Source organism: Nomascus leucogenys, chromosome 8, assembly GCF_006542625.1.
Source record: "Nomascus leucogenys isolate Asia chromosome 8, Asia_NLE_v1, whole genome shotgun sequence".
NCBI classification, from domain to species: domain Eukaryota; kingdom Metazoa; phylum Chordata; class Mammalia; order Primates; family Hylobatidae; genus Nomascus; species Nomascus leucogenys.
The window spans coordinates 12257512-12273930 of NC_044388.1; the positions used below are offsets into that span (position 1 = coordinate 12257512).

At 42.8% G+C, this 16419-nt stretch overlaps 1 protein-coding gene across 4 annotated transcripts in view; it reads left to right on the forward strand.

Annotated features, from left to right (window-relative positions):
• CEP70 (centrosomal protein 70) overlaps window positions 1-16419 on the forward strand; it is a 97428-nt gene that overhangs the window by 38147 nt on the left and 42862 nt on the right. The gene's annotated exons all lie outside the window — the stretch shown is intronic.

The window sequence follows — 16419 nt, forward strand, 5'->3', positions numbered from 1 at the left end:
GTCTCGATCTCCTGACCTTGTGATCCACCCACCTTAGCCTCCGAAAGTGTTGGGATTACAGGCATGAGCCACTGCGCCTGGCCCGTTGTATCTTTCTCATGCCTTTGCATTGTCATAGCTTAGCTCCCACTTATAAGTGAGAACATATGTTCAGTTTTCCATTCCTGAGTTACTTCACTTAGAATAATAATCCACAATCCCATCCAGATTGCTGTGAATGCCATTGATTCATTCATTTTTATGGCTGAGTAGTATTCCATCATGTATGTATACCAGTTTCTTTTTCCACTTGTTGATTAATGGGCATTTCGGCTGGTTTCACATTTCTGCAATTGTGAATTGTCCTTTTGTATAATGTTATACATTATATGAATAGTACATTTGTGTAATGACTTCTTTTCCTGTGGGTAGATAACCCAGTTAGTGGGATTGCTGGATCAAATGGTAGTTCTACTTTTAGTTCTTTAATGAATCTCCACACTATTTTCCATAGTGGTTGTACTAGTTTACATTCCCACCAGCAGTGTAGAAGTTTTCCTGTTTCACCACATCCACACCAACATCTACTGTTTTTTGATTTTTTGATAATGGGCATTCTTGTGGGAGTAAGACGCTATCACATTGTGGTAAAAGCATAGTCAAGGTTAATGCTTCTTTTTCTTTATCCCAAATCAGATAGCATTTAGGCTCTTTTTCATCAAATATAAAAATCCAGCCCAGTTCATGACTTGTTTGGCAGCAACCCTGCTTTACAGCCGTAGACCCTAAAAGGTCAAAAGGCCATCTTATTCTCAATATACATTTTATTACCCAATCTGCTCCCGACATTAAATAAAACTCCAAAAATTAGAATCTGGCCCTCAAACCCCACAACAGGACTTAATTAACCTCACCTTCAAGGTGTACAATAACAGAAAAAAGTTGCAATTCCTTGCCTCCACTGTGAGACAAACCCCAGCCACATCTCCAGCACACAAGAACTTCCAAACACCTGAACCACAGCAGCCAGGTGTTCCTCCAGAACCTCCTCCCCCAGGAGCTTGCTACATGTGCCGGAAATCCGGCCACTGGGCCAAGGAATGCCCACAGCCCCGGACTCCTCCTAAGCCACGTCTCATCTGTGTGGGACCCCATTGAAAATCAGACTGTTCAACTCACCTGGCAGCCACTCCCAGAGCCCCTGGAACTCTGGCCCAAGGCTTTCTGACTGACTTCTTCCCAGATCTTCTCGGCTTAGCGGCTGAAGACTGACACTGCTCGATTGCCTCGGAAGCCCCCTAAACCATCATGGAGGCCGAGCTTCGGGTAACTCTCACAGTGGAAAGTAAGTCCATCCCCTTCTTAATCAATACGGAGGCTACCCACTCCACATTACCTTCTTTTCAAGGGCCTGTTTCCCTTGCCTCCATAACTGCTGTAGGTATTGACGGCCAGGCTTCTAAACCTCTTAAAACTCCCCAACTCTGGTGCCAACTTAGACAATACTCTTTTAAGCACTCCTTTTTAGTTATCCCCACCTGCCCAGTTCCCTTATTAGGCTGAGACACTTAAACTAAATTACCTGCTTCCCTGACTATTCCTGGACTACAGCCACATCTCATTGCCGCCCTTCTCCCCAACCCAAAGCCTCCTTCGCGTCTTCCTCTCATATCCCCCCACCTTAACCCACAAGTATGGGACATCTCTACTCCTTCCCTGGCAACCGATCACATGCCCATTACCATCCCATTAAAACCTAATCACCCTTACCCTGCTCAATGCCAATATCCCATCCCACAGCATGTTTTAAAAGGATTAAAGCCTGTTATCACTCGCCTGCTACAGCATGGGCTTCTAAAACCTATAAACTCCCCTTACAATTCCCCCATTTTACCTGTCCAAAAACCGGACAAGTCTTACAGATTAGTTCAGGATCTGCGCCTTATCAACCAAATTGTTTTGCCTATCCACCCTGTAGTGCCCAACCCATACACTCTTTTGTCCTCAATACCTTCCTCCACAACTCACTATTCTGTTCTTGATCGTAAAGATGCTTTTCTCACTATTCCCTTGCACCCCTCGTCCCAGCCTCTCTTTGCTTTCACTTAGACTGATCCTGACACCCATTAGGCTCAGCAGATTACCTGGGCTGTACTGCCGCAAGGCTTCACAGACAGCCCCCATTACTTCAGTCAAGCCCAAATTTCATCCTCATCTGTTACCTGTCTCGGCATAATTCTCATAAAAACACACGTGCTCTCCCTGCTGATCGTGTCCAGTTAATCTCCCAAACCTCAATCCCTTACAAAACAACAACTTCTTTCCTTCCTAGGCATGGTTAGTGTGGTCAGAATTCTTACACAAGAGCCAGGACCACACTCTGTAGCCTTTCTGTCCAAACAACTTGACCTTACTGTTTTAGCCTAGCCCTCATGTCTGTGTGCAGCGGCTGCCACTGCTTTAATACTTTTAGAGGCCTTAAAAATCACAAACTATGCTCAACCCACTCTCTACAGCTCTCATAATTTCCAAAATCTATTTTCTTACACCTGATGCATATACTTTCTGCTCCCCGGCTCCTTCAGCTATACTCACTCTTTGTTAAGTCTCCACAATTACCATTGTTCCTGCCCCAGACTTCAATCTGGCCTCCCACATTATTCCAGATACCACACCTGACCCTCATGACTGCATCTCTGTGATCCAACTGACGTTCACCCCATTTCCCCACATTTCCTTCTTCCCTGTTTCTCACCCTGATTACACTTAGTTTATTGATGGCAGTTCCACCAGGCCTAATCGCCACACACCAGCAAAGGCAGGCTATGCTGTAGTAGAAGCCACTAGCCCGCCTCTTAGAACCTCTCATTTCCTTTCCATCGTGGAAATCTATCCTCAAGGAAATAACTTCTCAGTGTTCCATCTGCTATTCTACTACTCCTCAGGGATTATTCAGGCCCCCTCCCTTCCCTGCACATCAAGCTTGAGGATTTGCCCCCACCTAGGACTGGCAAATTAGCTTTACTCAACATGCCCTGAGTCAGAAAACTAAAATACCTCTTAGTCTAGGTAGACACTTTCACTGGATAAGTAGAGTCCTTTCCTACAGGGTCTGAGAAGGCCACTGCAGTCATTTCTTCCCTTCTGTCAGACATAATTCCTCAGTTTAGCCTTCCCACCTCTATACAGTCTGATAACAGACCAGCCTTTATTAGTCAAATCAACCAAGCAGTTTTTCAGGCTCTTAGTATTTACTGAAACCTTTATATCCCTTACAGTCCTCCATCTTCAGGAAAAGTAGAACGGACTAAAGGTCTTTTAAAAACACACCTCACCAAGCTCAGCCACCAACTTAAAAAGGACTGGACAATACTTTTTTTTTTTTATTATACTTTAAGTTTTAGGGTACATGTGCACAATGTACAGCTTTGTTACATATGTATCCATGTGCCGTGTTGTTTTGCTGCACCCATTAACTCGTCATTTAGCATTAGGTATATCTCCTAATGCTGTCCCTCCCCCCTCCCCCCACCCCACAACAGGCCCCAGAGTGTGATGTTCCCCTTCCTGTGTCCATGTGTTCTCATTGTTCAATTCCCACCTATGAGTGAGAACATGCAGTGTTTGGTTTTTTGTCCTTGCGATAGTTTACTGAGAATGATGTTTTCCAGTTTCATCCATGTCCCTACAAAGGACATGAACTCATCATTTTTTATGGCTGCATAGTATTCCATGGTGTATATGTGCCACATTTTCTTAATCCAGTCTGTCGTTGTTGGACATTTGGGTTGGTTCCAAGTCTTTGCTATTGTGAATAGTGCCACAATAAACATACGTGTGCATGTGTCTTTATAGCAGCATGATTTATAGTCCTTTGGGTATATACCCAGTAATGGGATGGCTGGGTCAAATGGTATTTCTAGTCCTAGATCCCTGAGGAATCACCACACTGACTTCCACAATGGTTGAATTAGTTTACAGTCCCACCAACAGTGTAAAAGTGTTCCTATTTCTTCACATCCTCTCCAGCACCTGTTGTTTCCTGACTTTTTAATGATCGCCATTCTAAATGGTGTGAGATGGTATCTCATTGTGGTTTTGATTTGCAATTCTCTGATGGCCAATGATGATGAGCATTTTTTCATGTGTTTTTTGGCTGCAATACTTTTATGACTTTCCTTTCTCAAAAGTCAGACCTGTCCTCAGAATGCTACAAGGTACAGCCCATTTGAGCTCCTGTGTAGACACTCCTTTTTATTAGGCCCCAGTCTCATTCCAGACACCAGACCAACTTAGATTGTGCCCCCCAAAAAACTTGTCATCCCTACTATCTTCTGTCTAGTCATACTCCTATTCACCGTTCTCAACTACTCAGACATGTCCTGCTCTTCTTTACACTGCCAGTTTACACTGTTTTTCCAAGCCATCACAGCTGATATCTCCTGGTGCTATCCCCAAACTGCCACTCTTAACTCTTGAAGTAAATAAATAATCTTTGCTGGCAGGACTGTGCTGAACCTCCTTAGGCACTCTCTAATCAGATGTCCTGAGACGTCCCAATTCTTACACCTTTTATACCTGTTTTTCTCCTTCTCTTACTCCATTTAGTTTTTCAATTCATACAAAACTGTATCCAGGCCATCACCAATAATTCTAAATGACAAAGGTTTCTTCTAACAGTCCCAGAATATCACCCCTTACCCCAGAATCTTTCTTTAGCTTAATCTCTCCCACTGTAGGTTCCCACGCCACCCCTAATCCCACTTGAAGCAGCCCTGAGAAACATCACCCACTATCTCTCCATACCACCCCCAAAAATTTTCACTGTCCTAACACTTTACCACTGTTTCATTTTATTTTTCTTATTAATATAAGAAGACAGAGGCTGGGCGCGGTGGCTCATGCTTGTAATCCCAGCACTTTGGGAGGCCGAGGCGGGCAGATCACGAGGTCAGGAGATCGAGACCACAGTGTAAACCCCATCTCTACTAAAAATACAAAAAATTAGCCGGGCGTGGTGGCGGGCGCCTGTAGTCCCAGCTACTCGGAGAGGCTAAGGCAGGAGAATGGCGTGAACCCGGGAGGTGGAGCTTGCAGTGAGCCAAGATTGCGCCACCGCACTCCAGCCTGGGCAACAGGGCAAGACTCTGTCTCAAAAAAAAAAAAAAAAGAAGACAGGAATGTTAGGCCTCTGAGCCCAAGCTAAGCCATCATATCCCCTGTGACCTGCACGTACACATCCGGATGGCCAGTTCCTGCCTTAAGTGATGACATTCCACTACAAAAGAAGTAGAAATGGCCTGTTCCTGCCCTAACTGATGACATTGTCTTGTGAAATTCCTTCTCCTGGCTCATCCTGGCTCAAAAGCTCCCCTACTGAGCAACTTGTGACCCCCACTCTGCCCGCCAGAGAACAACCCCCCTTTGACTGTTATTTTCCTTTACCTACCAAAATCCTATAAAATGGCCCCACCCCTATCCCCCTTCTCTGACTCTCTTTTCGGACTCAGCCCACCTGCACCCAGGTGAAATAAACAGCCGTGTTGCTCACACAAAGCCTGTTTGGTGGTCTCTTCACACGGATGCACATGAAACTTAGTTTAAGGAGTTGGAGAAATGATAGTTTGTATATTGCATTTTACGTAAAATCAGAATCCTCTTTGGAGGAAGATGCTATGCACATACCATGATCTTAGAAAGGAAACCCAAAGAAGTGAGTTTAGCTTTGGGGGCTAAAGTTCCCCCAAGAGGGCTTTGGGATTTTTGAAAATTGAGATGATTATATGGCTTTTTTCCTTTATTGTGCTAATGCGGTGTATTACATTGATTGATTTTTTGTATGTTGAGCCATCTTTGCATTCCAGGGATAAATTCCACTTGGTTGTGGTATATAATCCTTTTAACATGCTGTTGAATTTGGCCTGCTAATATTTTGTTGAGGATTTTTGCATTCATATTCATAGTAGATATTGGTCTGTAGTGCTCTTCTTTTTGTAATATCTCTGGCTTTGGTATCAGGATAATGTTGGCCTGATACAATGAATTAGGAGTTATCCAACTGATTTTTGTATACAGTAGTTCCCCCTCATCCATGGTTTTGCTTTTTGTGATTTCAGTTCCCTGTGGTCAGTCAATTGCAGTCTGAAAATATTAAATGGAAAATTCCAGAAATAAATAGTTCATAAGTTTAAAATTGGACACTATTCTGAGTAGCATGATGAAATCTCACACAATCTTGTTCAGTCCCATTCAGGACGTGAATCATCCCTTTTCCACCTTATCCACACTGTATGTGCTACCTGCCCATTAGTCACTTGGTAGCTGTCTTGGTTATCAGATTTACTGTCATAGTATCATAGTACTTGTATTCAGGTAACCCTTATTTTACTTAATAATAGGCCCAAGGTGCAAGAGGAATGATGCTGGCAATTTGGATATGCCAAAGAGAAGCTGTGAAGTACTTCCTTTAAGTGAAAAGGTGAAAGTTCTTGGCTTAATAAGGAAAGAAAAAAATTGCTGAGGTTGCTAAGATCTATGGTGAGAATGAATCTTCTATGTTATCCTGACAAAGGAAAAGAAATTAATGCTGGTTTTGCTGTCACACCTCAAACTGCAACTGTTATGGCCACAGTGAGTGATAGTGCACAGTTAAGATGGAAAAGGCCATTAATTTGTTGGTGGAAGTCATAAGCAGAAACTCATATGTTCCAATTGATGGCAGTTGGGTTCAGTACTATTTGAAGTTTTGCGCATCCACTGAGGATCCTGGAATGTATCCCCCATGGATAAGGAGGACACTGTATTGCTTTTCTATCCTACAGTTTTGCAAAACTCAATTTCTAGTTCTAGTTCATGGCTTAACTTGTAGAAACAGATGGGACTGACACCCTCATCACTTGGCTGCAGAGGCCCTGCCTGGCTTCTAGGGAGGGCTGAGGCAGAGGATTCCTTCTGGATGTAACCCATGGTACTAGAGTAGCCACAGGTCACATCCATTTTTTATTTCATTATTTCATTTCAATTTCATTTTATTTCATTTTTCATCTTATAAGATGAAATAGTACCAGAAGCTGAGAACCTTTTTTCCTCTGAGGGTTGCTAAGTCTCAGCAAACATTACACCATGGGCACATGAACATGTGCTTAGACATGAGTGTCCTGTTCTGTAAGAGATTTGTGTCAGTATTGTATAGGCCAGGTAGGGAAAAGGGTTTTCACTGAGTCTTTTTCATTTATGAAAAGTATATTAATAAGGGTGATAGTGTTTTGTTTGTTTGTTTGTTTTGAGATGGACACTCACTTTGTCATGCAGGCTGGAATGCAGTGGCATGATCTCGGCTCACTGCAACCTCCACCTGCTGGGTTCAAGCAATTCTTGTGCCTCAGCCTGTAGCTGGGACTACAGGCACCCACCACCACGCCCAGCTAAGTTTTGTATTTTCAGTAGAGATGGGATTTCATCATGTTGGCCAGGCTGATCTCGAACTCCTGACCTCAAGGGATCTGCCTGCCTCAGCCTCCCAAAGTGCTGGGATTACAGGCATGAGCCACCGTATCTGGCTAAGATAGTGCTTTTTGATAATGAGCTTTAAAAGGATACTGAGGGATAGAAGCTAGAGAATAAGGGGAAACCAGGCAAGTGATATCTTGCTGATGACAAGAGAATAAATTGTTGAAGATACATATTCCTTTCTATAAATCTTAGGGTACATACTGACTCTTTTTTATTGATACATAATACCTATACATATTTTCTCTCGGGGGAACCCACCCCCAGTATTTCAACGTAGGTTCTTTCTGTTTTCCCTAAGTGTCAGCTGGTCTGAGAAAAAAGAGAAAGAGTACAAGAGAGGAATTTTACAGCTGGGCCTCTGGGGGTGACATCACATATCGGTAGGTCCGTGATGTCCCCAGCTGCAAAACCAGCAGGTTTTTATTGAGGACTTTAAAAGGGGAGGGGGTGTATGAACAGGGTGTAGGTCACAAAGATCGCACGCTTTAAAGGGCAGTAAAGATCACAAGGCAAAGGGCAAAATTAGAATTACTAATGAGGGTCTATGTTCAGCTGTGCACATATTGTCTTGATAAACATCTTAAACAACAGAAAACAGGGTTCAAGAGCAGAGAACCAGTCTGACCTCAAATTTACCAGGCTGGAATTTCCCAATCCTAGTAAGCCTGAGGGTACTGCAGGAGACCCGGGCATATTTCAGTCCTTACCTCAACCGCGTAAGACGGACACTTCCAGAGTGGCCGTTTATAGACCTCCCCTCAGGAATGCATTCCTTCCCCAGGGTATTAATTATTAATATTCCTTGCTGGGAAAAGAATTTAGCGATATCTCTCCTACTTGCACATCCATTTATAGGCTCTCTGAAGGAAGAAAAATATGGCTGTATTCTGCCTGACCCTGCAGGCAGTCAGACCTTATGGTTGTCTTTCCTTGTTCCCTGAAAATCACTGTTATTCTGTTCTTTTTCAAGGTGCACTGATTTCATATTGTTCAAACACACATGTTTTACAATCAATTTGTACAATAGTGGTCCTGAGGTGACATACATTCTCAGCTTACAAAGATAACAGGATTAAGAGATTAAAGTAAAGACAGGCATAGGAAATTATAAGAGTATTATTTGGGAACTGATGAATGTCCATGAAATCTTCACAATTTATGTTCAGAGATTACAGTATAGACAGGTGTAAGAAATTATAAAAGTATTAATTTTGGGAACTGATAAATGTCTATGAAATCTTCACAATTTATGTTCCTCTGCCCTGGCTCCAGCTGGTCCCTCCATTTGGGGTCCCTGACTTCCTGCAACAATTTTCATGCTACATGAGATATTTTGACATATTCATATAATGTGTAATTATCAAATCAGGGTAAATGAGATATCCATCACCTCAAATATTTATATTTTTTATGTTGGAAACATTAGAATTCTTCTCTTCCAGCTGTTTTGAAATATATAATAGACTATTGTTAATATAGTTAACCTACTGTGCTATCATATACTACATCTTATTCCTTCTATATATCTGTATTGTTGTACCCATTAATCAACCTCTCTTCATTTCCCCCTTCCCTCCTCCTTTTTGTAGCCCCTGTTAACCACTGTTTTGCTCTGTCTTTCTGAGATCTGCTTTTTTGGTTTCCACATTTGAGTGAGAATGTGCAATAGTTGTCTTTCAGGGCCTGGCTTATTTCATTTAACGTAATGACCTCCATTTTCATCCATGTAGCTGCATGTGACAGGATTTCATTCCTTTTTATGGCTGAATAATATTGCATTTGTGTACATATACCACATTTTCTTTTTCCAGTCATCCATTGATAGACACCTAGTTTGAATTCATATTTTGGCTGTTGTGAATAGTGCTGCAATAAACAAGAGAGTACAGATATCTCTTCAATATGTTTATATATTTAATATGTGTGTATACACACACACACACACACGTACATACATACATACACACTCAGTAGTGGGTTTGCTGGATCATATGGTTTAGTTTTTTGAGGAATCTCCATACTGTTTTCCATAGTAGTTGTACTAGTTTTCATTTCCACCTATAGTGTATAAGGATTCCTCTTTCTCCATATCCTCACCAGTATTTTTTTTTTTTTTTTTTTTTTTTTTGTCTTTTGAGTAATCACCATTCTAACTGGAGTGAGATGATATCTCATTATGTTTTCTTCCTTTTTTACTGTCTTCCTTTGTGGTCAAGTGATTTTCTTCTTTTTTGGTTGTTTTAATTTTTTGCTTTTTTTTAGTGTACCTGTTATATTTTTGCTTTGTAGTTACCATGAGATTAACAAAAAACATTTTATAGATGTAACAAATTATTTTTTAAGTTAAGGAGTTTCTAAAAGAGATGGGGATCTCACTATGTTGGCCAGGTCAGTCTTGAACTCCTGGCCTCAAGTAATTATCCTGCTTTAGCCTCTCAAAGTGTGGAGATTACAGGCGTGAGCCTGTGCCTGGACAACAAGTTACTTTAAACAGATATCTTGCCTTGATCACAAATAATAGAAACAAACAAAGGAAAAATTAAACATTCTACACTTTTACTCCATGACATTATGACTTTTTGTTGTCTCAGTTTACATCTTTTTATATTACCTATACCTTAACAAGTTGCTGTAGTTGTTTTTTGGGGGGAGCTTTTTGTTTTTGTTTTTTTTTTTTGAGATGGGGTCTCACTCTGTCACCCAGGTTGGAGTGCAGTGGTGCAATCTCAGTTCACTGCAACCTCCACTTCCCAGGCTCAAGCTATCCTCCTGATAGAGGTGGCAGCAAATCTGAAGCAGCTGCTGTGAGGGAGCCAGCAGTGGAGGAGGTGTGGCCGGGGCTGCGTGCTCTGTGGAGCCATCAGGGGCTAGGAACAGGTGATCCCAGTGGGGACCCTGTGCTCCCAGGCACAGCTGCAGCTGCCCAGCCACAGCTTTGGACTTGGGCATCCCTGTGCTCTTATGGGCCTGGAAAGCCCCCTGCCCCCTCAGGCTTGGAAGTACTTGCTCCCACTGCCTGGCCTCTCTTCACTCCCAGCACCCACTCTGGTGTAGAGTGAAGCTGTGGCTGAGCACGGGTGCTGTCATGACCCAGTCAGGTGTGTGCACACTCAGGGTGGTGCTGACATGCCAGCCCCCCACTGCCTTGGCTCCCCCAAGACTTTGGATGCTGACGAGCACAGAAGGGAGGCCGGGAGTTTGAGGGCAGCTTGGCATGGGCTTGTGGGCGCCCCGCAGTGTGGACAGCCTGGGCACCACAGATGGCATGTTGATGGCGGTGAGAGGCAGACAGGTTCCTAGGCAGAAGGGGCAGGTCCTCAGTGAAACCTCACCTTCAAGCCAAGGACAGCCTGAAGCCTGGAGGCCAGGCTGCCAATGCTAGGTGGAGTCCGCAACCTGGAGTGAGAACTTCCTTGATGCCTTTTGGCCAATTGGATGATGCTTTTTCCAGGCCTTCCCATGGCTGTCCATGGACCAGTCAGCACATACTTCCTCCCTTCTGAGCCCGTAAAAACCCAAGGCTCAGATGGACTCAGGGACTCATCAACTCATTGGGACTACCTGACTGTGGATAGGAGCTGCCCACTTAGGGTCTCCTCTCTACTGAGAGCTGTTCTGTCACTCAATAAGGCTTCTCTCCACCTTGCTCACCTTCCAGTTGTCTGTGTAACCTCATTCTTCCTGGACACAGGACAAGAACTTGTGACTCACTGGATGGCGGGAGTGAAAGGAGCTGTAACACGTTCCTGGCTGACTCGCCGGGCTGTGGGTGGTGACACACACATACTGCGTGAGTAAAGAGTGGTGACCTTTCTAGGGGCCCAGACCTCAGGATTCCTGAGCCAGAACTGCTGTCACACCATAGGCCTCCCACCCTCCACTGGCACCTGGTGGCTGCCCTATGCAATGGGAAGCAGCTGTGGGGCCAGGCCAGCCCAGGAGCCACTGGTCAGAGCAGGGCGGTGGGACTGAAACAGCTGTAACACAAATGGGCTGAAACATGTGCCACCTGAAACACATCCCCCAACTTGCTGTGCTGCAGGCAACAAGGAGAGAAGAGTTGTGACTCTTCTGGGATCCCAGACCTCAGGGCTCCCAGAGCCAGGACTCTGACACACTATAACACCCTCTTTGGGCCTCTGTGGTTCCTGGCATCTCTGAGCTTTCAGGCACCACTGCATTCCCCTTGTCCAGACATTGGTGTCCACAGCAGAAGCTGCTTGTAGTACATCTGGTCCGGCCACAGCCTGACATGGAGCCAGTGCCTGTGGTGGTGGCTGGAGCTGCCTGCCTCACCTCAACAGCCAGTGTGCCTGGCTGTGCATGTAGCCGGACCCCTCATTTGCTAACTCACACACCCCTCACTGCTCTGCACCTGGCTTGCCCTTGGCAGGCATGGGGTCTGGGCTGGTAGCACAAACTGAGTGCAGCCTGCCAGGCCGAGTGGGCGGAATAAGCCCAGCGGCTGTAAGCAAAACTCAAGCAGAGGTGCCACTGGCCACAGAGGTTTCTGGCTGGTGAAGCGACACCCTAAGGATCCTGTGATGCTCCCACCTCAGCCTCTCAAATAGCTGTGATCATAGGTGCGTACCCAGCTAACTTTTTGTATTTTTGGTAGAGACGGGGGTTTGCCATATTGCCCTGGCTTGTCTCAAATTCCTGAGCTCAAGCAATCTGCCTGTCTCTGCCTCCCAAAGTGCTGGGATTATAGGCATGAGCCACTGTGCCTAGCCTATTTTAAGTAGATTTGTCTTTTAGTATTCATACTAGAGATATGACTGGATTACACACCACAATTATATTATTAGAGTATTCCGCGTTTGTCTGTATACTCACTCTTACCAATGGATTTTATACCTTCAAATATTTTTTTGTTTTTGCATGTGGTGTCCTTCTCTTTCATAGTGAAGAACTCCCTTTAGCATTTCTTATGAGTCCCTTTCAAGTGTTTGCTTGTCCCAGTAAAGGCTTTATCTCCTTTGTATTTCAAAGATAGCTTTGCTAAGAATAATATTCTTGGCTGACAGGTTTTTTTTTTCTTTTTCTTTTTCTTTCAGCACTACTTTGAATATGTCATTTCACTCACTCCTGGCCAATATGCTTTCTGCTGAGGATTCTATTACCAGATAAATCAGAGCTCCTTTATATGTTGTTTTCTTCTTTTCTCTTGATGCTTTTAGGATCTTCTCTTTGTGCTTGACTTTGAGAATGTACTTATTTATTAAACTTTTAGATTTGGGTAAATGTGAAGATTTGTTACATAGGTAAACTTGTCTCATGAGGGTTTGTTATACAGATTATTTCATCACCCAGGCATTAAGCCCAGTACCCAATAGTTATCTTTTCTGCTTCTCCTCCTTCTCCCACCCTCCACTCCAGTGTCTGTTGTTACCTTCTTTGTGTTCATAAGTTCTCATCATTTAGCTCCCACTTATAAGTGAGAACAAGTGGTATTTGGTTTTCTGTTCTGCATTAGTTTGCTAAGGATAATGCCCTTCAGCTCCATCCATGTTCTCGCAAAAGACATGATCTTGTTCTTTTTTATGGCTGTGTAGTATTCTATGGTGTATATGTACCATGTTTTCTTTATCCAGACTACCACTGATGAGTATTTCAGTTGATTCCATGTTTTTACTGTTGTGAATAGTGCTGCAGTGAACATTCGTGCATGTGTCTTTATGGTAGAATGATTTGTATTCCTCTGGGTATATACCCAATAATGAGATTTCTGGGTCAAATGGTAGTTCTGCTTTTAGCTCTTTGAGGAATTGCCATACTGCTTTCCACAATGGTTGAAATAATTTACACTCCCATCAACAGTGTATAAGTGTTCCCTTTCCTCTGCAACCTTGCCAGCATCTGTTGTTATTTTTTGACTTTTTAATAATAGCCTTCTGACTGGTGTGAGATGGTATCTCATTGTGGTTTTGATTTGCATTTCTCTAATGATCAGTGATATTGAGCTTTTTTTTTTTTTTTTTTTTTTTTTTGACATAGTCTTGCTCTGTTGCCCAGGCTGGAGTGCAGTGGTGTGATCTCGGCTCGCCACAACCTCCTGGGTTCAAGCAATTCCCCTTCCTTCAGCCTCCTGAGTAGCTGGGACTACAGGCGTGTGCCACCATGTCTGAATAATTTATTTTTAGTAGAGAGTGGGTTTCACCATGTTGGCCGGGCTGGTCTCGAACTCCTGGCCTCAGGTGATCCACTTGCCTCAGCCTCCCAAAGTGTTGGGATTACAGGCATGAGCCACCGCACCCGGCCTATAACTCGGGTGAGGCCTATATGCTTGTTGGCTGCATGTATGTCTTTTTTTGAAAAGTGTCTATTCATGTCCTTTGCTGACTTTTTAATGAATTTGTTTTTCTCTTGTAAATTTAGTTCCTTATAGATGCTGGCCGTTAGACCTTTGTTGGATGCATAGTTTCAGATATTTCCTCCCATTCTGCAGGTTGTCTATTTACTTTGTTACTTTTGCTATGCAGAAGCTCTTAAGTTCAATCAGATCCCATTTGTCAATTTTTGCTTCTGTTGCAATTGCTTTTGGTGTTTTTGTCATGAAATCTTTACTCATTCCTATGTCCAGTATGGTATTGCCCAGGTTAGAATTTATTATATGCCTTGGGGTAGGCTTATTTGAATTGAATCTGTTTGGTGATCTCTGACCTTCCTGTTCATGGATGTTTATATCTTTGTGTAAATTTGGATAGTTTTCTGTTACTATTTCTTTGAATAAGTTTTCCACCCCTTGCTCTTTTTCAACTCCTTCTTGAAGGCCAATGATTCTTAGATTTGCTCTTTTGAGGTAATTTTCTATATTTTGTAGGTATTCTTTTTTCTTTTTCTTCTCTGTGTATTTTCAAGTAGCCTGTCTTCAAGCTCACTGATTCTTTCCTCTGCTTGATCCATTCTGCTATTAAAAGCCTCTAATGCATTTTTCAGTTCAGGGAATGTATTTCTCAGTCCCAGGATTTCTGTTTGATTTTTTTAAAGTTATTATTTCAATACCTTTTTAAAATTTCACTGATAGATTTCTGAATTGATTTCCTGTGTTATATTAGAGATATAACATTAAAATTCTTTAACAAGTATAAAAAGGGCTGGGCATGGTGGCTCCTGCCTATAATCCCAGCACTTTCGGAGGCCAAGGCAGGAGGATCACTTGAGGTCAGACCAGCCTGCCCAACATGGTGAAACCCTGTCTCTACTAAAAATACAGAAATTATCCAGGTGTGATGGTACACACCTGTAATCCTAGCAACTCGGGTGAGGCAGGAGAATCACTTGAACCCAGGAGGTGGAAGTTGCAGTAAGCTGAGATCATGCCACTGCACTCCAGCCTGGGCGACAGTGAGACTCTGTCTCAAACAAACAAACAAAAACAATGATAAAAAAGATTTAACATCACTGAAAGTTGTAAGGAAGTAAACCCTAAACCTCCACCCCTCCATTAAAGCAATGATTATAAGACTATAATTTGAACAATTATATGACAACAGATTAGCTAACCTAGATGAAATGGACACATTTCTAGCAACACAGAAATTGCCAAAACTGGCTCAAGAAGAAGTAAAAAACTTTAGTAGATGTGTAACAATGGATTATGTCAATAATCAAAACCTCTGAACAAATAAAGTCCCAGAACCAGATGACTTAAAAAAAAGAAAAATAAAAAGGATTGTTGATCTGAAGAATCTCACATCAGTGTCTCGTTAGGGTCAGTCACTGGCTCCTTTTTCCATCTGTGGGGGTCATGGTTCTTTGTTTGCTGTTGTTTCTTGTGGACATATATCTATGTCTTCTCATTGAAAGATTAGTTATTTCAGTTTTCACTGTCTGGCTTGTTTGGGTTTTTCTTGGATATGTTTACATAGAGGTTCTTTACAATTCACCTGTTGAATTTCCTTTATGCTAGGTCACTGCCTCCTTCTTGGTACTAGATGGCGGCTTATGTCCAGGTTTGCCAAAGCTCTGGCAAGCATTCAGAGTGCTGATTGTCCTAGCTTGGGGAGATCCCAAATGGGATACCCCAGCTGTGTGGAAAAGCTGGCTAGGGTTTCATACCCAGCGAACCTGTAGAGTGTTATCTCCTACAGTGTGGTGCTGCTGAACAGCCACTCTGATTTAGCATCTTCTTTGGCTGAGATTCCAAGTAGATTTTGCAGGCTGCGGTTGCTGCTATTCCCACCTTCCATCTTTGTCTTTGGTTGCTCTCAGGAGTTTCTCTTCCTATAGGTACTTGTGATGCTTTCTCTGGGTTCAGGCATGAACAGTTCTCCTGCAAGGAACCCAAGATGGTGGGGAAGTTGGTCTTGATCTCACTTTTTCCAGTGTAGAAACTGAGTCTGGGGAAAATTTTCCACAGGCAGTTCCTTGCAGATTAGGGGAGAGGCATCACAGTTACAGAAGTCTGATTCTTTTACCATCTGCTTGAAATTTTTTCACTTCTTTGTGGTCCCAGGGATTGTCCCATCCTCAGATTTGAGTTCTGGGATATTGCTGGTAATAATCTTGGCATTGGATATTGGTTTTTGGTTTTCTGTTGGGGGAAGTTAAGCCAGATTGCTTCAACTCTGCCATTTTAGTGATGTCATTCTCCCTGATTATTTCTTGATGATAATTTCCTGGTTATGGACTTACTGTGAGTTTGCAGTAGCCCACATTGCATGAATGCCTAAGTTGACTACACCATTTGCAGTCCCCAATTAATATTGATTCTTTCCTGATTATTGTTTTAATATAAACTTAAACATGAAATTATACCAGTTTTATGGAAATTCTTGAGTTCCTTTACTTGGTAAGAAATGTCTTGAATGCATGCAATTATGAACTGTAGTTTCCCCATTTTATAGCTATTTGACTTATATTTTTTCAGGTTTATGATATATTAATGTTCCTGGAGCTTATACTCATTTAAAAACAGCCTCAGTA